At 40.5% G+C, this 26002-nt stretch overlaps 1 pseudogene; it reads right to left on the reverse strand.

The window, feature by feature from the left end:
- Positions 1-266: 266 nt before the first annotated feature.
- Positions 267-26002, reverse strand: LOC122701699 (annotated as a pseudogene).

Here is a 26002-nt window from a genome sequence, read left to right on the forward strand (position 1 = left end):
AGAAAGCTTCTTGGTCTCGGGTATCCAGGTAGTCACACGATTAAATTTTGTATTTAAAACCAAGACACAGGTGATTTAGTGGGTAAAGAATTCGCGTGCAGTGCAGGAGACGCAGGTTTGATCCCTGGGTCAGAAAGATCCCCTGGAGGAGGAAATGGCAACCTACTTCAGTAATTTTGCCTGGAGAATCCCATGGACAGAGGAGCCTGGTGGGCTAAAGCCTATAGCGTCACAAAGAGTCAGACGCGACTGAAGCAACTGAGCATTCATGCACAGTCAGTACTGACTGGGGAGGGGCCTCTGTTAAAGTGGCCTGTGAAGTTCACCCTGTCGTAGCCTTGGTTCCTGGCCCTCCAGAGAGCCGACACCCCTTCACTGGGGTGGATGAGCAGGACAGACACCCGGCCCTCCCAGAACAGGGTGAAGCTCACGAGGTAGGTGCCGTTGTTGAAGTCTGTCACCTTTCCTGAAGCACCCGCCTTCAGGGCTGGGGAGGACATCCTGGCCCTGAGGAAATCCCCACCATATTCCTTCCTGCGTCCCAAGTGGTCCCTCATCTCCAGCAGGACGTCCAGCCGGTCCCCCCTGCAGTGTGTGTCTCGAGGGCTGAGGAGGGTGGCTCTGCTGTGTGTGGCGCTGGTGGTGGAGCTCACGTTGGTGAAGGGTCTGGGTGGGATCAGCTGGTCTAGTTTCTCCACGATCCTCTTTATCCTCGGCTCAGTCTCTGCTGGTGAAACTATTGGATTCAGTGGTGCTTCATGGTGTCAGACCATTTTGAATGTATTTCTGTGCTGCACAAAGGTAGGCAGCTCTTATTCACACCAAAATTGAAATGACAAAGGCAGCACACAACTGAACTTGTCTCTGTTAACCTTAAGGGTGGATTTATATCTTTATTAATATAGTGTCACCAAAGAGTCAAATCCAGGAACTTCTATAATCAAAGTGCAGAAAGCTTTTGGTAAAACATATGTGTCAATTATTCCATTTTTAACTTCTGTCACTTCTACCCATAGGATATTAATGCCCATTAAAAATTAATGATCCTAGGTACATATACACAATGGAATATTACTCAACCATAAAAAGGAACATACTCAAGTCAGTTCTAAAGAGGTGGATGAACCTAGAGCCTATTATACAGAGTGAAGTATGTCAGAAAGAGAAAAACAAATATATTAACACATATATATGGAATCTAGAAAGACGGCACTGACGAACCTATTTGCAGAGCAGCAGTGGAGCTGCAGATATAGAGAACAGACTTATGGACATGGGGCAGGGCAAGGGGGAAGGAGAGGGTGGGACGAATGGAGAAAGTAACATGGAAACATACACGCTACCATATATAAAACAGATAGCCATTTGGGAATTTGCTATATGACTCAGGGAACTCAAACCAGGACTCTCTAACAACCTAGAAGGGTGGGATGGGGTGGGAGATAGGAAGCAGGGTCAAGAGGGAGGGGACATAGGTATGCCTATGGCTGATTCATGCTGCTGTATGGCAGAAACCAACACAGTATTGTAAAGCTGTTATCCTTTAATTAAAAATAAATAAATTTAAAAAATAATGGTCCTAAAATATGTATGACTAAGACATTTTGATTAAGAAGTGGTTACAACTGTATATTGAAAGAAGTAAATATTAAGGAATATTTCACTATGTCCAAGTCCTAATAAAATGAAAGGAAAAATCATAATAAGCAATACATTAAAAAATTTTTTTTCTTACAATAAATATTTTTAACAGTGAAATATCAAGCTTTTGTAAAAATTTTCTAATTTTTAACTAGGTACCATGTAACCATGGTAGCAGAGTTGGTAAAGAATCTGCCTGCAGTGCAAGAGACCTGGGTTCAATCCCTGGGTCAGGAAGATCCGCTGGTGAAGGAAATGGCAACCCACTCCAGTGTTCTTGCCTGGAAAATCCTATGGACCGAGGAACCTGGCAGGCTACAGTCCATGGGGTCGCAAGAGTTGGACACAACTTAGTGACTAACCCATCACCAAACATGGTACAAAATTGAAAAGATACAAAGTGGAAAGAGGTATGAAAGAAGCCTTCCTCTTTCATTCCTGTCTCCTGTCACACAGTTTCACACCCAGCATTAGTCACTCTTATAAATATCTTTCCAGAGCCTATGTATATATACACATGTGTGCACATGCAAGCACACTACATATATTCTCTTTTTAAATAAATGATAGTATTATATGCATTGTTCTGTGCCTTGCTTTAATGTCAGGATGTATTTTGAATCTTCATTTCAGAACATATTGAGCTATGTTCATTAAGATGGATGCAAAATATTTCATTCATTCATTAAGATGGCCACAATATCTTTCATTGAATGGATGATGGACACAAAATATTTCATTGAATGGATGTATCATTCTTTAACCAGTTGCCTGTTGGTGGACATATAGATTTCCCCAAATTCTGCTAATATAGTGTTGAAATTAATAATCTTGCACATATATTCTGGAAATGGAGTTACTGGGTTGAAATTTAAGGGCATTTTTTTTTTTCTATTTATTTATTTATTTTTTTTATTAGTTGGAGGCTAATTACTTCACAACATTTCAGTGGGTCTTGTCATACATTGATATGAATCAGCCATAGATTTACACGTATTCCCCATCCCGATTCCCCCTCCCACCTCCCTCTCCACCTGATTCCTCTGGGTCTTCCCAGTGCACCAGGCCCGAGCACTTGTCTCATGCATCCCACCTGGGCTGGTGATCTGTTTCACCATAGATAGTATACATGCTGTTCTTTTGAAACATCCCACCCTCACCTTCTCCCACAGAGTTCAAAAGTCTGTTCTGTACTTCTGTGTCTCTTTTTCTGTTTTGCATATAGGGTTATCGTTACCATCTATCTAAATTCCATATATATGTGTTAGTATGCTGTAATGTTCTTTATCTTTCTGGCTTACTTCACTCTGTATAAGGGGTTCCAGTTTCATCCATCTCATTAGGACTGATTCAAATGAATTCTTTTTAATGGCTGAGTAATATTCCATGGTGTATATGTACCACAGCTTCCTTATCCATTCATCTGCTGATGGGCATCTAGGTTGCTTCCATGTCCTGGCTATTATAAACAGTGCTGCGATGAACATTGGGGTGCACGTGTCTCTTTCAGATCTGGTTTCCTCAGTGTGTATGCCCAGAAGTGGTATTGCTGGGTCATATGGCAGTTCTATTTCCAGTTTTTTAAGAAATCTCCACACTGTTTTCCATAGTGGCTCTACTAGTTTGCATTCCCACCAACAGTGTAGGGCATTTTTATATGTACTAAAAAATGGAAACATTTATGCTTTTGTTCTAGTATTGTCTTTAACAAATATGTGCAGGAGATTTATGTAAGGCATTTAATCTTCTTCAACAGTATCTCTTGATTTGTGACCCCCAAAATTGTAGCCTCCCAGGCTCCTCTGTCCATGGAATTTTCTAGGCAGGAATACTGGAGTGAGTTGCCATTTCCTACTCCAGGGAATCTGCCTGACCCAGGGATTGAACTCAAGTCTCTTGTATCTCCTGCATTGGCAAGCGGATTCTTTACCACTGTGCCACCTGGGAAGTCTATGTATTATCTCTAATGGGTAGCATATCATACTATAGTTTAGTTCAGTTCAGTCACTCAGTCGTGTCTGACTCTTTGAGACCCCGTGGACTGTAGCACTCCAGGCTTCCCTGTCCATCACCACCTCCTGGAGCCTACTCAAACTCATGTCCATTGCGTCGGTGATGCCGTCCAACCATCTCATCCTCTGTCGTCCCCTTCTCCTCCCTCCTTCAATCCTTCCCAGCATCAGGGTCTTTTCCAGTGAATCAGTTTTTTTAATCAGGTGGCCAAAGTATTGGAGTTTCAGCTTCAGCATCTGTCCCTCCAATGAATACTCAGGACTGATTTACTTGAGGATTGACAGGTTGGATCTTCTGGCAGTCCAAGTTACTCTCGAGGGCCATCTCAAACACCATAGTTCAGAAGCATCAATTCTTCAGCACTCAGCTTTCTTTATAGTCTAACTCTCACATCCATACATAACTACTGGAAAAATCATAGCTTTGACTAGATGGACCTTTGTCAGTAAAGTAATGTCTCTGTTTTTTAATATGCTGTCTAGGTTGGTCATAGCTTTTCTTCCAAGGAGCAAGTATTTTCTAATTTCATGGTTGCAGTCACCATCTGCAGTGATTTTGGAGCCCCACAAAATAAAGTCTGTCACTGTTTCCATTGTTTTCCCATCTATTTGCCATGATGTGATTGGACCAGATGCCATGATATTAGTTTTCTGAATGTTGAGTTTTAAGCCAACTTTTTCACTCTCCTCTTTCACTTTCATCAAGAGGCTCTTTAGTTTTTCTTCTCTTTCTGCCATAATGGTGCATCTGCTTATCTGAGGTTATTGATATTTCTCCTAGCAATCTTGATTCCAGCTTGTGCTTCATCCAGCCCAGCATTTCACATGGTGTACTTCGTATACAAGTCAAATGAGCAGGGTGACAATGTACAACCTTGATGTACTCCTTTCCCAACTTGGAACTGTTGTTCCATGTCTGGTTCTAACTGTTGCTTCTTGACCTGCATGCAGATTTCTTAGGAGGCAAGTCAGATAGTCTGGTATTCCCATCTCTTGAAGAATTTTCCACAGTTTGTTGTGATCCACACAAAGGTTTTGGCATAGTAAAAAAAAAGCAGATATAAATGTTTTTCTGGAACTGTCTTGCTTTTTCGATGATCCCATGGATGTTTGCAATATGATCTCTGGTTCCTCTGCCTTTTCTAAATTCATCTTGAACATCTGATGTTCATGGTTCACATGCTGTTGAAGCCTGGCTTGGAGAATTTTGAGCATTACTTTGCTAGCGTGTGAGATGAGTGCAATTGTGCAGTAGTTTGAACATTTTTGGCATTGCCTTTCTTTGGGATTGTAATGAAAACTGACCTTTTCCAGTCCCGTGGCCACTGCTGAGTTTTAAAAATTTGCTGGCATATTGAGTGCAGCACTTTAACTGAATCACCTTTTAGGATTTGAAATGGCTCAACTGGAATTCCATCACCTTCACAGCGTTGTTTGTGGTGATACTTCCTAAGGCCCACTTGAGTTCACATTCCAGAATGTCTGGCTCTAGGTGAGTGATCACACCATCATGGTTATCTGGGTCATGAAGATCTTTTTTGTACAGTTCTTCTGTGTATTCTTGCCACCTCTTCTTAATATCTTCTGCTTTTGTTAGGTCCATGCCATTTCTGTCCTTTATTGTGCCCGTCTTTGCATGAAATATTCCCTTGGTATCTCTAATTTTCTTGAAGAGATCTCTAGTCTTTCCCATTCCATTGTTTTCCTCTATTTCTTTGCATTGATCACTGAGGAAGGCTTTCTTATCTCTCCTTGCCATTCTTTGGAACTCTGCATTCAAATGGGTATATCTTTCCTTTTCTCCTTTGCCTTTAGCTTTTCTTCTTTTCTCAGCTATTTGTAAGGCCGTGTTAGACAACCATTTTGCCTTTTTGCATTACTTTTTCTTGGGGATGGTCTTGATTCCTGCCTCCTGTACAGTGTCATGAACCTCCATCCATAGTTTGTCAGGCACTCTGTCTATCAGATCTAATCCCTTGAATCTATTTGTCACTTCTACTGTATAATTGTAAGGGATTTGATTTAGGTCGTACCTGAGTAGTCTAGTGGTTTTCCCTGCTTTCTTCAATATAAGGCTGAATTTGGCAATAAGGAATTATGATCTGAGCCACAATCAGCTCCCGGTCTTATTTTTGCTGACTGTATAGAGCTTCTCCATCTTTGACTGCGAAGAATATAATCAATCTGATTTTGTTATCGACCATCTGGTGATGTCCATGTGTAGAGTCTTCTCTTGTGTTGTTGGAAGAGGGTGTTTGCTATGACCAGTGGGTTCTCTTGGCAAAACTCTGTTAGCCTTTGCCCTTCTTCATTTTGTATTCTGAGGGCAAATTTGCCTGTTACTCTATGTATCTCTTGACTTTCTACTTTTGCATTCCAGTCCCCTATAATGAATAGGACATCTTATCCTTATCCATCGAGGGCAGACAGAATGAAAACCACAATCACAGAAAACTAACCAAACTGATCACATGAACCACAGCCTTAGCTCAATGAAGCTATGAGTCATGCTGTGTAGGGCCACCCAAGACGGACGGTGGCAAAACATGGCCACTGGAGAAGGGACTGGCAAACCACTTCAGTATTCTTGCCTTGAGAACCCATGAACAGTATGAAAAGGCAAAAAGGTGTGACACTGAAAGATGAATTCCCCAGGTCGGTATGTGCCCAATATGCTACTGGAGAAGAGTGGAGAAATAACTCCAGAAAGAATGAAGAGATGGAGCCAAAGCAAAACAACACCCTGCTGAGGATGTGATAGGTGATGGAAGTAAAGTCTGATACTGTAAAGAGCAATATTGAATAGGAACCTGGAATGTTAGGTCCATGAATCAAGGCAAATTGTAAGTGGTCAAACAGGAGATGGTTAAGAGTGAGCATCAACATTTTCAGAATCAGTGAACTAAAATGGACTGGAATGGGTGAATTTAACTCAGAAGACCATTATATCTACTATTGTTGGCAAGAATCCTTTAGAAGAAATGGAGTAGCTATCATAGTCAACAAAAGATTTCTAAATTCAGTACTTGGGTGCAATCTTAACGACAGAATGATCTCTGTTCATTTCCAAGGAAAACCATTCAATATCATGGTAATCCAAGTCTATACTGTAGTATAATGTAGTATATACTATGTATTGTCATATATAATATGTAGTATAATATATATAAGTAGTATATGTAATAAATATATACAGATGTATTATGTATAACTTGTTTATTAAAACATTTTTAATGTATGTGTATGTGTGTGTGTATGTACTTATTAGCTTTAAAAAGTATCTTTAAATGAATTCTTTTTAATGGCTGAGTAATATTCCATCGTGTATATGTACCACAGCTTCCTTATCCATTCGTCTGCTGATGGGCATCTAGGTTGCTTCACCAGCCCAGGCTGGATGCATGAGACAAGTGCTCGGGCCTGGTGCACTGGGAAGACCCAGAGGGATTGGGTAGAGAGGGAGGTGGAAGAGGGGATCGGGATGGGGAATACATGTAAATCCATGGCTGATTCATGTGAATGTATGACAAAAACCACTACAATATTGTAAAGTAATTAGCCTCCAACTAATAAAAAAATGAAAAAAATTAAACAACAACAACAACAAAAATAAATAAATAAAAAGTATCTTTAAATAACAGGCTAAAAAACGATAAGGAAATCTCTCCTCTTCCATCTTTTGCTTTTTATAACATTTCTGTGTTATTGCAATTTATTTATAATATTTGTATGTCAGAACACACACAACATTTATGGTTTCCCAACCATTATTTCTATAGTTGTTTTTTTTTTTTTTCTTTTTTTGGCAGGTACTATAGTTTAGTGGAATCAGTAATTGTCCTTTTTGTGAGTGATTTTATTGTGTGTCTCTTTTTTAAGTTGGTCTTCTACATTTTAAAGAGAAGGGTTTATAGAGAATAAATCCCCTGTGTTTGTTGTAATGGTTGGATTGAAAAAAAGTTTGAATCTATAAATAACTGGAGATTCATTTGATATGTGGTATAAGGTGAGAATACAAATTAACTTGTAACCTCCAGGATGATATCTAGTGAGTCATTTTGCTTATTACTTCTGTAACCTTCAGAAAGATGAAACTGTCCAAGGGACAAATGAAAAATTTAAATATGCTTTCCTTCTAGGAAACTGAGACTTCAAACAGCAAAACATGTGTTCAATGATTTTGAGGATTTAGGGAAGAAAACAGTTCAAGTAATTAGCTACAGAACCTGTGTTGGGAAGAAAAGGAAATTGGGGCCAGATAGGGTCTTATGAGTTGAAAGAAAATGAAAAAATCAAGGAAGCAGTGCCTGGGACATAAAAGGCATTCAAAACACTTCTGTTTGCTGCATTTGTGTGATTTCAAGGTTTTGGGGAGGTGGAATGAGAGTGAGAACAAACGTTGTTGTTGTTTAGCTGCTAAGTCATGTCTGGCTCTTTGTGACCCATGGACTATAGCCTGCCAGGCTCCTCTCTCCTTGGGATTTCCTAGGCAAGAATATTGGAGTGGGTTACTAGGTCCTTCTGTGGGTGATCTTCCTGACCCAGGGATCGAACCAGCGTCTCCGGTGTTGCAGGCAGACTCTTTACCGTCTGAGCCGCCAGGGAAGCCCTGAGTACAAGCATGTTGCATACTTTGGAGATACTGTGGGTTTGATTCCAGATAACCACAATAAGCAAATTTCAAGTTAAAGTGAGCCACACGAAATTTTTTGTTTTCCCAGTGCATATAAAGTTATCTTTACACTTTAGTGTAGTCTATTAATTGTGCAATAGCATTATGTCTAAAAACACCAATGACCATACCTTAATTAAAAGATACTTTATTGCTGGAAATTGCTAACCATCATCTGAGCCTTCAGAGAGTTATCTTTTTGCTGGTGGAGGGTTTTGCCTTGATATTGATATCTGTGGACTAACGAGGGTGGGCTTATTTTTTTTTGGCTGTACTGGGTCTTCATTGCAGCATGGACTTTCCCCTAGTTGCAGAGAGCGGGAGCTACCCTCTAGTTTCGGTGTGAGGGCTTCTGATTGCGGTGGCTTCTTGTTGCAGAGCACAGGATCTAGGGCACTTGGGCTTCAGTAGTTGTGATACACAGGCTCAGTAGTTGTGGCTTCTGGGCTCTGGAGCACAGGCTCAATAGTTGCGGCACTCGGGCTTAGTTGCTCTGAGGTATGTGGGATCCTCCTGGATCAGGGATTGAAACTGTGTCTCCTTCATTGGCAGGAGGATCACCACTGAGCCACCAGAGAATCCCCAAGGTGGACTTATTAATTGTCCTAATTTCAATATTGTTGTGTCTCAGAACAGAGCGGTCTAAGGCGAGGAAGAGAGGGAAACAGCTGGTCGGTGTAGCAGTCAGAACACACACAACATTTATCAGTTAAGTTCATTGTCTTATATGAGTGCAGCTTGTGGTGCCCCCAAACAATTATAAGAGTAATATAAAGATCACTGGTCACAGATTACCATAACCACTAAAATAATATGTAAATGTTTGAAATATTGCAAGAATTACCAGGATATGACACAGAGATACAAAGTGAGCAAATGCTTTTGGAGAAATGGCAATAGATTTGAGCAATAGATTTGCTCAACTCAGGGTTGCCACAAACCTTCAGTTTGTTAGAAGATGCAATATTTGCAATGTCTAAAAAAGTACGATAAAGCAAAGTTCAATAAAACAAGATATGCCTGTGTAAGAAATGTGGAAGATTTGTGGAATGTGTAAGAAATGTGGAAGAAGTGTGGCTGTGGTTAAAAAGTGTGAGATGTCGGGTGGTAACAAGGTTCAAGGTGTGACTTTTAAAGTGGGTTGTCAAAATATATTAGACATGAAATTTCCTGGTACTTAGAAAAAATTGCCAGAAGGCTTGAAATTTGAATTGGTTTGAATGTGAGATCTAAGTGGTTTCTGGGCAATGGAAGGATTTTGGGGAGAAGATGAAGACTTAACCAGCTACATAATTATTTTGTGAATATGGGGAAACAACTTTATAAGGGAGGTCCTATCTTATATTTATTCCATAGATTAGGAAATGAAGTGTATTAAGTAATATCAATATTACTAATTTTACTTAATCGATATTAAATAATTTTCCTATCGCCATAGAATGAGTAACTGCCAGAGTCAAGATTCAAGTCCAGCCAGTCTGACTCTCAAGCTTGTCATCTGATCGTTCTGTAGCCCCACCTCCAGGTGTCTGGGTGGGGAGGGTTTATGTGTGTACATATACACATATGTGTGTGTGGTGGGGCTGGGTTGTTAGTTTATGTGACTACAACCCTTGGGGATGGTACAGAGGCTGAGCAGGACTCAGAACCTGTCCTATGGGGCAGCTTGGGGAGCTCTGGAGTCTATTTTCCATCTATAAGAGAATGGAATGGAATGCATTGTGGAGTGGAAGGGGAATTTTCCATTCTTATTCCATGGTTACCCTCATTCTCCAAGACTGAGGTAGTTCCCAAGGAGAAGAGACTTAATTAAAAGAAAAAAAAGAGCAAACCTTTTAAGCACTTCAGAAACTATGATATTTCTTTAAAATACACTGAGCAATTTATGCATTTGTTCAACACACACTTTAGTATCTGTCTTGTACTAGGCAGAGTATGTGTTTGTGTCTGACTCTTTGAGACCACATGGACTGTAGCCCATCTGGCTTCATTGTCCATGGGATTTTCCAGGTGAGAATACTGGAGCGGGTTGTCATTTCCTTTTCCAGGGGACCTTCCCGACCGAGGGATTGAACCTGGGTCTTCCTGTGCCTCCTGAATTGGCAAGCGGATTCTTTACTACTGAGCCGCCTGGGACCCCTCTAGGCAGAGTAAGGGGCATTCAAATCAAGATCTCTACTCGAGAGTAATATAAAATGTAGTTGGGGACACAAGACAAAGCGAGTTTAACTCTATCCATCGCATTTGCTTGTGTTTCTTGGGTTATAAAGTTATGGCTATACTGAGGAAATATTAAATCTTTCCCAATTAAAAATTCCCACCCTCAGTACATCACCAGGTAATTTAATGCTATGTTCTTAGTCTGACCTGGGATAGACTGAATTCTGAGAGAGGTTTTATTGAATAAGTGGAGAACTGAAATTTAAAAAAAAATTGTGGAACACTTGCAGTTATGAACTTATTTGAAAACAAGAGAGCAGACTCGGGAGGGTCTGCTTGCTAAAGTGAAGTGAAGTGAAGTTGCTCAGTCGTGTCCGACTCTTCTCGACCCCATGGACTGTAGCCTACCAGGCTCCTCCATCCATGGGATTTTCCAGGCAAGAGTACTGGAGTGGGTTACCATTTCGTCACACGGAAAATTGGCCCTTTTGTATATGCTGTGCCTTCCAGAAGGCTTTACCTCTAGGTTGCTCCCTTTGTACTTCCTCTGTTGTGTCCTTGAATCCTACTCATTTTTCTCTGTCTTGTTTCAGATATCACTTCCTTCAGAAGTTTTCTCTGGACTCGATGCTGGGGGGTTTCCCCCAGCATCCTTTCGTGGCAGGTATCACAGAGTATTGCAGTAGTTTGATACTGATTGGTATTCTCTCTTGTTTAATGTTGTGTTCCCATCCTGAGGTCACCATATAATAGTTGTTGAGTGAACAAGTGTTGTTTAATGAATGATTCTCAGAACAGAGTCTTCTTCTTTATAATTGCTTTAATATCTTCTCTGTGGGGATCTTTGAGGTTCTCAGTATGTGTCATTAGCATAAACAAAAAGGAAGGAAAGAAAAAATAAGGTGGTTAGTGACTGCATGCAATTTTTTGGAGACCCAGGCTTCCTCCTTCTTCTATTGTTTCTTCTTTATACACTCTACATTATAATGTCAGCTCCATGTCCCTCCTCCCTCACCCAGAAAACAGGTGTAAAGAAGTGTCAGCAATTATTCTCATTGTAAACACAGAATTTTGACCCTCACCCCCTTCTTCAGGCTTTCCAGGTGGTGCTAATGGTAAAGAATCTGCCTGCCAACGCAAGAGATGCAACAGAGGCAGTTTCAATCCCTGGATTGGGAAGATCCCCTGGAGTAGGAAACGGCAACCCACTCCAGTATTCTTGCCTGGAAAATTCTCTGGACAGAGGAGCCAAGCTACAGTCCATGGGGTTGCAAAGAGTTGGACATGACTGAGCACATACACATACACACACAGACACTCTTCTTCATAGATGATCATGGCGCTTTGTTTTATCTTGTTTCTTCCTCTTCTAGGCTCGTAGAAGATTTCTTATTGATTGTCTTTTTAATTTTTTTATATTCTTCCTATAATTTTATTTTATATTTTTTAATGTGGGATTGATCTGTAGCTTTAGTTTTAATTGAAGTATAGTTGATTTACAATATTATGTTAGTTTCCAGTGTACAGTGTATTGATTCAGTATTTTTGCATATTATATTCCACTATAGGTTATTACAAGATAAGACAGTGGGTATAATTCCTTATTTCTTATCAGCTTTATATATAGTAGTTTGTATCTGTTAGTCCTATACTCTTAATTTGTCCCTCCCCACCTTCCTTCTCCCTTTTAGTAACTGCAAGTTTGTTTTCTATATCTGTGAGTCTGTTTCTGCTTTACATATATATTCATTTGTATTATTTTTTAGATTCCACATATAAGTGATATCATACAATACTTGTCTTTCTCTGTCTGACTTATTTCACTAGGCATAACGTTCCTAGGCCATCCATGTTGCCGCAAGTGTTGATTAGTTTTTAAAATGTGCTATGTCCCTTTTCTGTGTACATGACTAGTTAGGTCCTGTTCTATGTCACGTGTGTGTATTTAGGGATGCAGCACCCTTCATTTGGCAAATACGGTTTGGATGCTGCTATGTGCCTGGTCCTGTTTGATAAACTAGGGATGAGTTCCAAGGAGGCACTGGGGTCGTGGCTGGCATCTCTGTGGAGGGTGGGGAACACATAACCTAGGGGTTGGGGAGAGGGAAATGGGGGAGAAGGCATCTTGGGCAGAAGAGAAGTTGGTGCCAGGGCAGCATGCAGCACTCAGGGGCCTCTGGATGCCTCGCCCTGCCCGAGGCCCCAGCTGCAGCGCTGGTGGTTCTACTGCAGCTTTCATGTTTCTTAAAGTGAAAGACAAAATAACCAGAACAATTACTTCTGTTCTTTCTGACACAAACTGCCTCTACACTGTTGAACAGAGGTAGGGATAGGCATTCAGGTTTTCTTCCTGATATTAGTAAGAAATGTTTATTATATTTCATTCATTAAATGATATTTGTTATAGTCTTCTGATAGATAAGCTTTCTAAAGTTATGAGAGCTTTCTTCCCTTCCAATTTTGTTTCTTTTCTCCTCCAAAGAAGTTGTGTTCATGTCTATCAAGATTTTTGTTTTAAACGAGGTGTTGGCAAACTGTGGTCTAGAGGTCAAATGTAGTTCACCACCCCACCCCACCACCCTTTTTAGGGCCCATCAGCTAAAAGTGGACTTTGCACTTTTTAATCATTGGCCAAAAAAGTCAAAAGAAGAGTGAAACTATATGAAATTCAAAATTCCATGTCCATAAATGAAGTTTTATTGGAACACAGCCATATCTTTCATTCATGTGTTGTCTTGACCGTTTTCAGGCTACCATGGGAGAACTGAGCAGCTGTGACAGAGGAAAATGGCCAGCAAAGCCTAAAGCATTTGTCATCTAGCCCATCGCACTTTCAAAAAGTTTTGATGACTCCTGTTTTAGCCCATCATTATGATCACGTTTATTCTCTTTTGCCCTCTCGAAATATCAAAAAGGATGCTTTCAGCCACAAGCAATAGAAATCGTGACTCAAAGGGCTTATTTAAAAAAAAAAAAAAAAACTTATTTGTTAATTTATTTGGCTGCCCCAGATCTTAGTTGTAGCATTGTGGAATCTTCCATTTTTGTTACAGCATGCGAACTCTTTTGTTGTAGCATGTGGGATCTAGTTCCCTGAATAGGGATCAAACCCAACCCCCTGCATTGGAAACAGGTAGTTTTAGCCACTGGACCACCATGGAAGTCCCAAACCAAACTTAACTAAAGAGTCAAAGTGTTCACACGTAGACAAGCTCTAGACACAGTATAATCATTCTTCACATCTGATTCTCTTGTATCTTATATTGGTTGTCTTTGTTCTTAAGTGTCCTGCCTGCCCAGATGAAATCTTTTAAATTTGATTTTCTTAGTCCCTAAAATAAGTAAAACTTCGCTGACAGTACAACTAGGATGATTTGTAGAGACTGGTCTGTAGGGATTTTGTAAACTGCTTTAGCAAATATAATTTGAACATATGTTAATCTGCTTTTCAATCACATGGTCATGTGTGTGGTTACTCTGGGTGCCATATGCAAAGATCATGGCTCAGGTATCAATGATACCTACACTGAGACTTAAAAATGTCCTTCATGGTAAGATGCTGAATGTAACTGTGGAAGTCTCCAAACCTCTCTGTGTCAACGTGTATCTCCCTGATGTTTTCTATCTTAAAGAGTCATTTTAGTGACTGGGCCTCTTAGGAGTTGTCATTCTGTAGCCTTTCTGATCCTGATGACCTGAGAATGAAAATGTCAGAGGGGAAGGGTCTGAAATGCTAGCCAAGTATGATGGTGATGGCTGACGTTTGGTCAATTGCCTGGGGGATATAATCTACATCTATGACAGAGTAGGAAAGTCATAAAAGAAGACCTGAATTTTCCCCACTAATGCCTAGTCTTCCTGCATCCAGAAGGAATTGTTTCTTAACAATTTTAGTTCCATGAAGATAAAAAATTTTAGTGCTGATAAAAAATATATAAACCTTGAGACTTCCCTGGTGGTCCGGTGGCTGAGACTACATGTTCCCAGTGCAGGGTGCCCGGGTTTGATCTCTGGTCAGAGAACTGGATCCCACATGCTGAAACTAAGACCTGGTGCAGTTAAATAAATAAAAATTAAAAAATAAATAAACCTTTTAACTAGAAGGAAATGATGAATATTTCTAAAGAGAAGCAGTTCAGTTCAGTCACTCAGTCGTGTCCGACTCTTTGACTCCATATACTGCAGCATGCCAGGCTTTCCTGTCTATCACCACTCCCAGAGCTTGCTCAAACTCATGTCAATCGAGTCAGTGATGCCATCCAACCATCTCTGTCGTCCCCTTCTCCTACCTTCAGTCTTGCCCAGCATCAGGGTCTTTTCCAATGAGTCAGTTCTTTGCATCAGGTGGCCAAAGTATTGGAGCTTCAGCTTCAGCATCAATGAATATTGAGGACTGATTACATTTAGGATTGACTGGTTTGATCTCCTTGCAGTCCAAGGAAATCTCAAGAATCTTCTCCAACACCACAGCTCGAAAGCATCAATTCTTCATTGCTCAACTTTTGTTATGGTCTAACTCTCACATCCATACATGACTACTGGAAAAACCATAGCTTGGGGTAGATGGACCTTTGTCGGCAAAGTAGTATCTCTACTTTTTAATATGCTGTCTAGGTTGGTCATAGTTTTTTTTTTCCAAGGAGCAAGTGTCTTTTACTTTCATGGCTGCAGTCACCATCTGCAGTGATTTTGGAGCCCCCAAACTAAAATCTGTCACTGTTTCCATTGTTTGCCCATCTAATTGCCATGAAGTGATGGGACTGGATGCCATGATCTTAGTTTTCTGAATGTTGAGTTTTAAGCCAGCTTTTTCACTCTTCTCTTTCACCTTCATCAAGAGGCTCTTTAGTTCCTCTTCATTTTCTGCCCAGGGTGGTGTTATTTGCATATCAGAGATTATTGATATTTCTCCCGGCTATCTTGATTCCAGCTTGAGCTTCATCCAGTCTGGCATTTAGCATGATGCACTCTGCATAGAAGCTAAATAAGCAGGGTGACAATATACAGCCTTGACGTACTCCTTTACCAATTTTGAACCAGTCCATTTTTCCATGTCTGGTTCAAACTGTTGCTTCTTGTTCTGCATAGAGATTTCTCAGGAGGCAGGTTAGATGGGCTGGTATTCCCATCTCTTTAAGAATTTTCCAGTTTGTTTTGATCCCCACAGTTGAAGCATTTACCATAGTCAATGAAGCAGAAATAGATGTTATTTTTTTAATTATCTTGTTTTTTCAATGGTCCAGCAGATGTTGGCAATATGATCTCTGGTTCCTCTGCCTTTTCTAAATCCAGCTTGAACATCTGGAAGTTCACGGTTCATGTACTGTTGAAATCTGGCTTGGAGAATTTTGAGCATTACTTTGCTAGTGTGTGAGATGAGTGCAATCATGTGGTACTTTGAACATTCTTTGGCATTGCCTTTCTTTGGGATTGGAATGAAAACTGATCTTTTCCAGTCCTGTGGCCACTGCTGAGTTTTGCAGATTTGCTGGCATATTGACTGCAGCACTTTCACAGCATCATCTTTTAGGATTTGAAATAGCTCAACTGGCATTCCATCACCTCCACTAGCTTTGTTTGTAGTGATGCTTTCTAAGGCCCACTTGACTTCACATTCCAGGATGTCTGGCTCTAGATGAGTGATCATACCATCGTGATTATCTGGGTCATGAAGATCTTTTTTGTATAGTTCTTCTGTGTATTCTTGCCACCTCCTCTTAATATATTCTGCTTCTGTTAGGTCCATATCATTTCTGTCCTTTATTGTGCTCATCTTTGCATGAAATGCCCTTGGTATCTCTAATTTTCTTGAAGAGATCTCTAGTCTTTCCCATTCTATTGTTTTCCTCTATTTCTTTGCATTGATCATTGAGGAAGGCTTTCTTATCTCTCCTTGCTATTCTTTGGAACTCTGCATTCAGATGGGTTTATCTTTCCTTTTTTCCTTTGCCTTTCACTTCTCTTCTCTTCTCAGCTATTTGTAAGCTCCTCAGACAACCATTTTGCCTTCTTGCATTTCGTATTCTAAAAAGTATATCCTATCATTTAAAAGGCTCAACCATCAAGATTATTTCTGACTGGATCTTCCCTAGGGTCTAGGGTAGAGTACCTGTTTGTATGTGTGAAGTATCAATCAAAATGTAAAGTTTTCATTGGGATTTATAAATAAGAACAGCATTTCTTGTGAAAGAGGGAATACGATATATTTTAAATTAAAAGGCTCAAATCTAGAAAGATAAGTGAAGTTGAAAAGAAAACAGTCAAAAGGTGAGAATAGAGGCCTCATTAAAGATATTTTAAAAGCAGCCTAAATTTCTATAAGAATATAAAATAATTGCATGCTTTTTTACAACTTGGAGTTAAGTAGTGCAGTTATTGCCCCAGTATAGAGTCTCCCAGGAGATAAATGAGTTTTCCTTTCAAACAGTCATTTATCTTAATTGTATTAACTGAATTCTGGTTGTGAAATGTAATCTACTTCCTTCTAAAGTATAACCACCAGGGACAGGAGTCTTCATTCCAACTTGGCATTTCTCTTTCTTTCTTTTTTATTTTTTTTGGCATTTCTCTTTCACCTTTCACTCTCTGGTAACAGATAAACTGGTGGTAGGTTTATCCATTGGGATAAGTTAAATATCCAGCTTCTTTCTTCTGCTGACTCCTACTTCCTAATTCCTCCCTTCCAAGTACTATTCTTTGATCATTTGATTTGTTTTAGACCCTTCTCCTCTGTCTTTCTTTTAAGAGATTCTGAGTCATCTTGACTCCTTCCTGGTCATTTTCTCCCAAATCGGGTTATTAGCTGAGTCCTGAGGTTCTGTCATGTCTTTGGCATCTCTGCTGATGCTGTGCTGACATAGGCCTTGGTTTCTAACCTGAGTATCACTGGTCTGACAGTTGGTGTCCTTGTATCAAATCACTTACCCTTGTTTTATTAATTAAGCAGTAATTTTATTTTTTCTATGAGCCTTTTTATAGGAATTTTTTTTAATTTAAAAAATAGCTTAAAAATAGCACATCTACATTTTAAAAACTTGAAAAAGTTTAAAATCTAACTTGAATTCATGTTTTTAAATGAGATTTTGCTAAAAGTGACATGCCAATATTCTGAGATGTTTTTTCAGTGAGTTCCACTAGAATTACAAGCTCTCTTGGCACAAGGTCTTCCTTCCAAGGTATCTCAGGTAGCAGGCACCATGATCTTTGCTTTGAGGTAACTTTAATCATCAAATTCCTCACCTGTCAAGCCTCCTTGTCACTCACTGTGTCACTCACCTACCATTAGACCAATGCATTGTATTTTGATTTGGTTACATTAGCACTTCTGTACTAATATCACATTCTGTATTAGGTGGGAAGAAAATAATAATGACCAAAAAATGCAAATGTATTTATCCCTCCCATAACAGTCATAGGGTGAGCAAGCCAGGGCTAATATGATGTTACATGGTGTCAGGGACTCCAGTTCCTTCTATGTGCTTGTTCAGCTGCTCTTTTTTTTTAAAGAGAGGCTAGCATGATGCTCTTAATTTTGTTGTTTCTTTTACAGCTTTGCTGGGATTTAATTGGTGTATAAAACCCCATATACTTAATGTGTACAGTTTGATGAGTTTGAGCATTATGCATAAACCCCTGGGCTTCCCAGGTGGCACAGTGGTAAAGAATCCACCTGCCAATGCAAAAGATGCAGGTTCAAACCCTGGGTCGGAAAGATCCCTGGAATAAGAAATGGCAGCCCACTCCAGTATTCTTGCCTGGGAAATCCCATGCACAGAGGAACCTGGTGGGCTACAGTCTATGGGGTTGCAAAGAGTTGGACATGACTGAATGACTGAGCATAAACCCCTGATGTCTTCACCACAATTAAGGTGCATTCTTAATATATGACTTCAATCCCACAGCCTAACATGGCTTTTTCATCTCTCATCATTGTATTTCAGTTCAGCCAATAGGAAGGGGGGAGCAAGTTGTTTCACTTTTAAAGGCATGCCCACAAGTTTCCCATATGACTTCCACCCACAATCCTGGCAGAAATTGCGTCATGGCCATAACCAGCTGCAGGAAGGCTGTGGCCTTTAGCTTGGTGACACTGGACCCAGCTAAAATTATGGGGTTCAATTACTAAAGAGGGAGAGGGGAATGGATTTTAGGAGGCCACCCACAGTCTCTGCTTCACTCTCCACGCTTAGCCTCTGGTTGTCTGTGTCCACAGAAGAGTTCATCAGCATGGTTGTTCTCTGCGTGTAACCAATAAAAACAGTGCAAAATGGCACTGATAGCAGAATTGAAAAAAATTCTGGAATAGCTCTTCCATGATGACCTGGAAGAGTTGTTAAGTCCTGGTCATTTTGGTCTGCTAAAGAGAGTTTTCATAATCCTATAATTATGTTGGAATTTCCATGTGACAGGGTTGGCCTTCTATGATGTTTGACAGCATCACATTCTGGATGGTTGAATATTCTGACCCTGGAAACTTAACATTCCTACCCCCATCCTAATAATGCACTGCTATCCTTTGGTGAGGATACAGTCTTTCAATTTATTATTATTATAAACAATATCTTGTATAATAGTAATGTGTCAGGATATTCATTTTGCTAAGTGTCAGAGGAAGTGCTCTGCAGGAACATTTCGAATATATAAAAAATCTCTTATGATCGGTCTTACATGTTTATTTTACTTGATCATTTTAGAATAGTGAAAGTGTTAGTTGCTCAATCATGTCTGATGTTTTGTGACCCCATGGGCTGTAGCCCGCCAGGCCTCTCTGTCCATGAGATTCTCCAGGCAAGAATACTGGAGTGGGTTGCCATTCCCTTCTCCAGGGGATCGTCCCAACCTAGGGATTGAACCCGGGTCTCTTGCATTGCAGGCAGATTCTTTACCATCTGAGTCACCAGGGAAGTCATAATTTTAATTTTTATTTAAAAATTAAACAATTTTGGTTGCACTACACAGATTGTGGGATCTTAGCTTCCCCAGCAGAGATTGAACCAATGCTTTCTGCACCAGAAGCTCAGAGCCCTAACCACTGGACGGACGGACTGCCAGGGAAGTCCTAGGCTTGAGTATTTTAAACAGTATGTTAATAATGTTACTAAGATTCCACTGTATTTATTGATTAGTTTAGAGATTGCTGCAGGCAATGATTCCCCAAAGATTTCTTCTTTATAATCCCTGGGGCCTGTGAATCTGTTACCTTCCATGACAAAGGGGCTTTCCAGATATTGAGATGGGAGATATCCTGGATTATCTGGGTGGGACCAATCTAAATCTCCTTAGTTCTCAAAAGTGGAAGAGGGAGGCAGAAGAATGGTTCAGAAAGATGTGGTGTGAGGACTTGACCCACCATTGCAGCTTTGAAAACAGGAGGAAGGGGGCTTTGAGGAATGTGGACAGTTCTAGAAGCCTGAAAAGACAAAGAAACAGATGATACTCCAGAGCCTTCAGAAAGGAATTTGGCCCCTGCCACATGTTGGTTTTAGCTTATTGAGACAGAGGTTGAGTTACTGAACCACAGAACTGCAAGATGATCCACTTATTGTTCAAACCACTTTGTTGCAGCAACAATAAGAAAATATTAAAGAGATGGTTGGCATTTTTTCAATATTAAATCATCCCACCTAGAAACAATAGTATTTTTTTTCTTCTGTTTATATAAATTTTATTTTATATCACATAGTAACATTTTAAATTGTCTTTCTATAGGTCATGCACATCTTGTTAAATTGTGAATTTGCTCTTTGGAGCATAAAGTGGATTGCATCACTCTCTTCCTTTAATTGGCTTTTGTAGCTTTCAAAAACTTATTGAATAAACACTAAAATCCTCAGTTTCATACTTGAGAGCCTCCATAATTTAGTTTCTTCCTCTTTTTAGCCTCATTCTTCCCTACATTCCACCAATTGCTCTCAATCCTTTGGACTGTTGAACAAAGTTCATGATAATTTTGTTCCTGATTAGAGTTATTAGATAAAAATACAGAATAAATTAAACTTGAATTATTTCTAATGAGCAATAATTTTTTAGTGTCAGTAGTTCCCATGCAATATTTTCCCTTTATCTCATGTAATATGCATAGGCAATTAGAAATTATCGAAATTGAACTGATACATTGTACTATTGTTTGCTAAACCTGGCAAACTTATTCATGATCTTTATGAGTTTTCTCTTTCACTCCATTCCCTGTCTACAGATATCCTTAGGGGCTAAGTCAAATACCACCTTATCATAAGCCCTTCTGCGTTTTTACTTCCTTCATAGAATTGGTAGGTTAAATGTCTTTCAGATTGCAACCGTGCTGAACATTTATTTTTCTCCATTTGCCCTTAATGCCTCATATCTGTTAGAATCTCAATAAACATTTGCTGAATAAATGAATAAATATTAGGCAATAAATCAGTTGAAGTAAATCTCAAAATGATTGTTATTGGTAAACTCATAGGCTTTAAAGAAAGTTCTATTAAAGCTAAGTATAAACATTGTTCTTTCCTAAGTAGCGTGGCTTTGTGTTTGCCGCTAAAACACATTTAATGAAATGGAAAACACAATATAAAACTTTTAAGTGCATCCACTAAAGGTTAGGAAGTTATGCCTACAGAGAATTAGGCTAACTAAATCAAAATGTTCCTACTCTAAAGCTGTGGGTATCCATCAAAGATTTGCCCAGAATGTTCCCCATATAGAATCATTGACTCTAGGAGATACACTCCTGGGTTTAAATCTGGAGACAGGATTTGAATCCTCTCCCCTCTGGAAAAAATTGAGATGAAATCTGTTATCAAAGGAGCTTGAAATAATTTCCTTGAATTGATTTTTCTCTTTAAAATTCAAGGTGATCGACCTCAGAGACCCCTGCTAGGAATTGTGCCCTTGGAAAATCCTGATTGCTAGGGTTGATGCTGATGAAGTTTCCTCTGCATCAGAATGTCTCTTAGAAGATGTATGCTACATACCACCTACCACAGAACAAAGCAAACTTACTGTCACATCAGGAGAGATCAATGTGGTTAAGATGCATCATCATTTCTGCTCCATACTGGGCCTTCACAAGACAAAAATGATTGTTCACACAATATAGGTAATGGAAGCTACTTGCTTGTGAGTGAAGGATAATTTAAAATTTCCTATAACTGCGAAGTATTGCCATTATAAATTTTGTATCTATTGGGCGTTTGTGTGTGTGTGTATGAATTGGGATTTTGTATTTATGTGTGTGTATCCACTGTATATGCTTTAGGAAAAATACCTTTCTAAGAGAGCCTTGAGTTCAGGGCAGCTCTGTTCTTCTGTCATGTGCATTCACCGTGTCTGGAATTTTAGATTCAAAGTATTTATCTAACCTGCAAGTTCTCTTCTCTTTTGCTACCTTTGCATCATTTATTCAAGTTCATATAATATTTTTCTTAGATCACTATAAGCCACTAGCCAGATTGCCTCTGTTTTATTCCATCTAAATTCTTCAACACAACCGCCAGAGTATTCTTTTGAATTGCAAACGCAACTTCATTACTGCTTAACATCCTTTATTTTAAAGTCCTTTATTTAAAATTCCCCTCAGGATGGAGTTCAGGCTCCCCAACAGGGCATGAAGACCTCTTATCACAGGGTTCCCTCTTTATATATGTTATTTTTTATGTTTACCTTTCATTTTTTCTAGAAACTTGCTTTCTGAGGATTGTGAGCTTCCTCAAGGAAAGTAATACATTTGCTTGATCCACTGCTGTGTCCCTAATACCTCTCAAAGAGCTGGCAGAAAGTCCTGCTTAGTCTGTGTGTGCCTGCTAAGTCACTTCAGTCTTGTCCGACTCATTGCAACCCTGTGGTCTGTAGCCCACCAGGCTCCTCTGTCCATGGGATTCTCCAGGCAAGAATACTGGAGTGTGTTGTCACTCCCTTCTCCAGGGCATCTTCCCAACCCCACGTCTCTTATGTCTCCTTCATTGACAAGCAGGTTCTTTACCACTAATGCCACCTGGGAAACCCTGCTCAGTCTGATGCATGAATAAATATATATTGCATTTCTTTCCTCCAGTTGATGAAAAGCTTCCTGACTTCCTGCTTCAAAGCTCTTATCTTCCCTTTGATTCACTCTTTGTTCCAATCCTGTGTAGGTAAGTGGTAGCAGGCAGAAAGGGAACATGGGTGAATGGGGACCCAGGAGTCCAGCAGATATAAGGGGTACTTGATTCTGTGCTATGGGTGTCTCTTCAGGTTCATTGCAGAGAAATGAAGGGATCAGCACATTTTCATCCTTACTGGGACTCAGGCATAAGGGTAATTAGTGGACAGGAGGAGATCTGGTGAGGTGTACCATCACAGATCAAAGGGAAAGAGCAGAAACCCAACTGTGCTTTTACTTGTTTCAGAAGAGAATCAAGGACTATGGATCAGGAACCAACATTTGGATAACTATGTAGGATCTGGAATGCATGTTTTTTTTCCATGTTTGCTATCCACACTTTACTTCCTCTTGGCATATTTTTTGGAAACTTAAGGGAAAAGAACTCTAAGCTTGACTTTGAAAACTGCTATGATTCTACTCAATACTCTGTAATGATCTATATGTGACAAGAATCTAAAAAAAGAGTATATATATGTATATAAGAATATATACATATATATATATGATTCACTTTGCTGTACATTTGAAATTAACACAACATTGTAGATCAACTGTACTCCAACAAAATTTAAAAAATTAAAAAAAGAAAACTGCTTAGAAAGGGAATCTAGCATTCCACTCTGTGGCCAAGCTTAGAGAAAGCGAATCCATGGGAAAAAAATGGATCCCTAGGGGAAAAAAGGAGTGGAAAGGGAAAAGGAAATGGATTGAGTCCCCAAGACTTAACAGTAAATTAGCAAAGGAGCAAAAGAGTTTGAAACTGATAGGTGGTCTCAGGGATTGGCCCCCAGGTTCTGGGGTTTGTGGTGGCATTTAAGTTACCCTTTGCAAATTCCAAAGTGGCTCAGGACGTGTTTTGCAGCTGAGTGTAAAGCTGGCAGACCAGGAAGTGAACATCTGTTTGTGAACAAGGGGAGAGAGCCTTGGCTTCAACGACTGATACGAGAAACCCGTGTACACCCCAGTCTGTGGAGGCCTGCTCAACTTGTGGTTTCCGAGAATTGCTAGATCACAACCCAGGGAGTATGAAGGACTCCTCCAACCAGAGACCTGAGAATAGTTGAGAATACTTGATCTTGAGATCAGTTTGAGATGGGCTTCCCAGGTGGGCCCAGTGGTTAAGAATCTACCTGCCAATGCAGGAGATTCAGGAGATGCAGATTTGATCCCTGGGTTAGGAAGATCCCCTAGAGAAAGAACTGGCAACCCACACCATTATTCTTGCCTAGAGAATCCCATAGACAGCAGAGCCTGGTGGGCTACAGCCCATGGGGTCAAAAAAGAGTTGACTTCTACTGAGTGAGTACACACATAGTAGGAAGAAGTTGAATTTTTGGAAACATGACTCAAGCTGTAATGTAAACAGTGGATTAGAGAGGATAAGAGAGGCAGAAAGGAAGCTGTGACAAGTAATCTAGATGAGATAATGATGACCTGAACAGGGGTAAGAACACTAGACATGGAGAGAAATGGGTAAATGCAAGAGATACTTAAGAGGCAGTCTACAGAAAATGATATGAGAGATGAAGAAGCATAGATGTTGTCATGTACTTATCAAGGAGAACTTTTCCAGTATAAAATCTATTAACACATAGCAGAATGCTTCTCCACTGAACATATTTTGTAAAACCTAGGTCTACAGTAAAAGACATGACTAGATCTGAGATTATCATCGGGCATGATGGAAAAGGACATATATAATACACAATTCCACCTCGGGGAGTCCTTTTTTATTGAACATCTGAGTGAGAATGGCAATCTTGGTGGTGGGAGTCAAGAGTAGGGGGGCTCAGGAAGACACCACATACCTAGTCAGACCTTGAGTAGCAGAGGTATCTGAGTGGGTCATGCCCATTATTAATTGAGGTGGGCAATGTAGTTTTCTTCTTGGAAGAAAAGCTATGACCAACCTAGACAGCATGTTAAAAAGCAGAGACATTACTATATTGACAAAGGTCATCTAGTCAAAGCTATAGTTTTTCTAGTAGTCATGTATGGATGTGAGAGTTGGACTACAATGAAATCTGAGCACCAAAGAAATGATGCTTTCGAGCTGTGGTGTTGGAGAAGACTCTTGAGAGTAACTTGGACTGCAAGGAGATCAAACCAGTCAATCCTAAAGGAAATCAGTCCTGAATATTCATCGGAAGGACTGATGCTGAAGCTGAAACTCCAATACTTTGGCCACCTGATGCGAAGAACTGACTCATTGGAAAAGACCCTGATGCTGGGAAAGATTGAAGGCAGGTGGAGAAGGGGATGACAGAGGATGAGATGGTCAGATGGCATCACTGACTCTATGGACATGAGTTTGAGCAAGCTCCAGCAGTTGGTGAAGGACAGGAAAGCCTGGCGTGCTGCAGTCCATGGGGTCGCAAAGAGTCGGACATGACTGAGCGACTGAACTGAACTGTATGTAGCAGTGTCTGTTGTCACCTCTCAGGTATCCAAAGGTATACTTACCTGTGAAAAAAGGGCTTTCTTCATTGACAGTAAGGTAAGAAATTTCTCAATTACTGGTGGTTATACCAGTCAGCACCTCACAGCATACATGTTAAGACCTCAGAAAGTAGAAAGCTTCTCTCAAGTGTCATAATTCAGCACTTGGGCTTAGAGTTAGGTCACATTCAAGGAAGTTATGGGTGCAGCTATTAACAGTCCTGCCTTTGAAAATCACCCTGTCACAGTCTTGGTTCCTGGCCCTCCAGAGAGCCGACACCCCTCACTGGGGTGGATGAGCAGGACAGACAGGGACACCCGGCCCTCCCAGAACAGGGTGAAGCTCACGAGGTAGGTGCTGTTGTTGAAGTCTGTCACCTTTCCAGAAGCACCCGCCTTCAGAGCTGGGGAGGACATCCTGGCCCTGAGGAAATCCCCACCATATTCCTTCCTGCGTCCCAAGTGGTCCCTCACCTCCAGCAGGACGTCCAGCCGGTCCCCCCTGCAGTGTGTGTCTCGAGGGCTGAGGAGGGTGGCTCTGCTGTGTGTGGCGCTGGTGGTGGAGCTCACGTTGGTGAAGGGTCTGGGTGGGATCAGCTGGTCTAGTTTCTCCACGATCCTCTTTATCCTCGGCTCAGTCTCTGAGCTGACTGGTGACTTTAACAGGCTTGGTGGTATTTTAGGGCCTGGGGACTTTGTGGAGCTGTTCCAGGACTTCCCTGGTGGTTCAGATGGTAAAGAATCTGTCTCCAATGGGTTCGATCCCTGGGTTGGGAAGATCCCCTGAAAGAAGGGCATGGAAATCCACTCCAATATTCTTGCCTGGAGAATTCCCTGGTCAAAGGAGCATGATGGGCGAAGTCCATGGAGTCTCAAAAAGTCGGACATGACGGAGCAACTCACACTTTCACACTTTGACTCCAGTGGTGGAGGGAAATGGCTAAGTTAGAGTGG

This window comes from Cervus elaphus, chromosome 1 (assembly GCF_910594005.1).
Source record: "Cervus elaphus chromosome 1, mCerEla1.1, whole genome shotgun sequence".
Classification (NCBI taxonomy): Eukaryota; Metazoa; Chordata; class Mammalia; order Artiodactyla; family Cervidae; genus Cervus; species Cervus elaphus.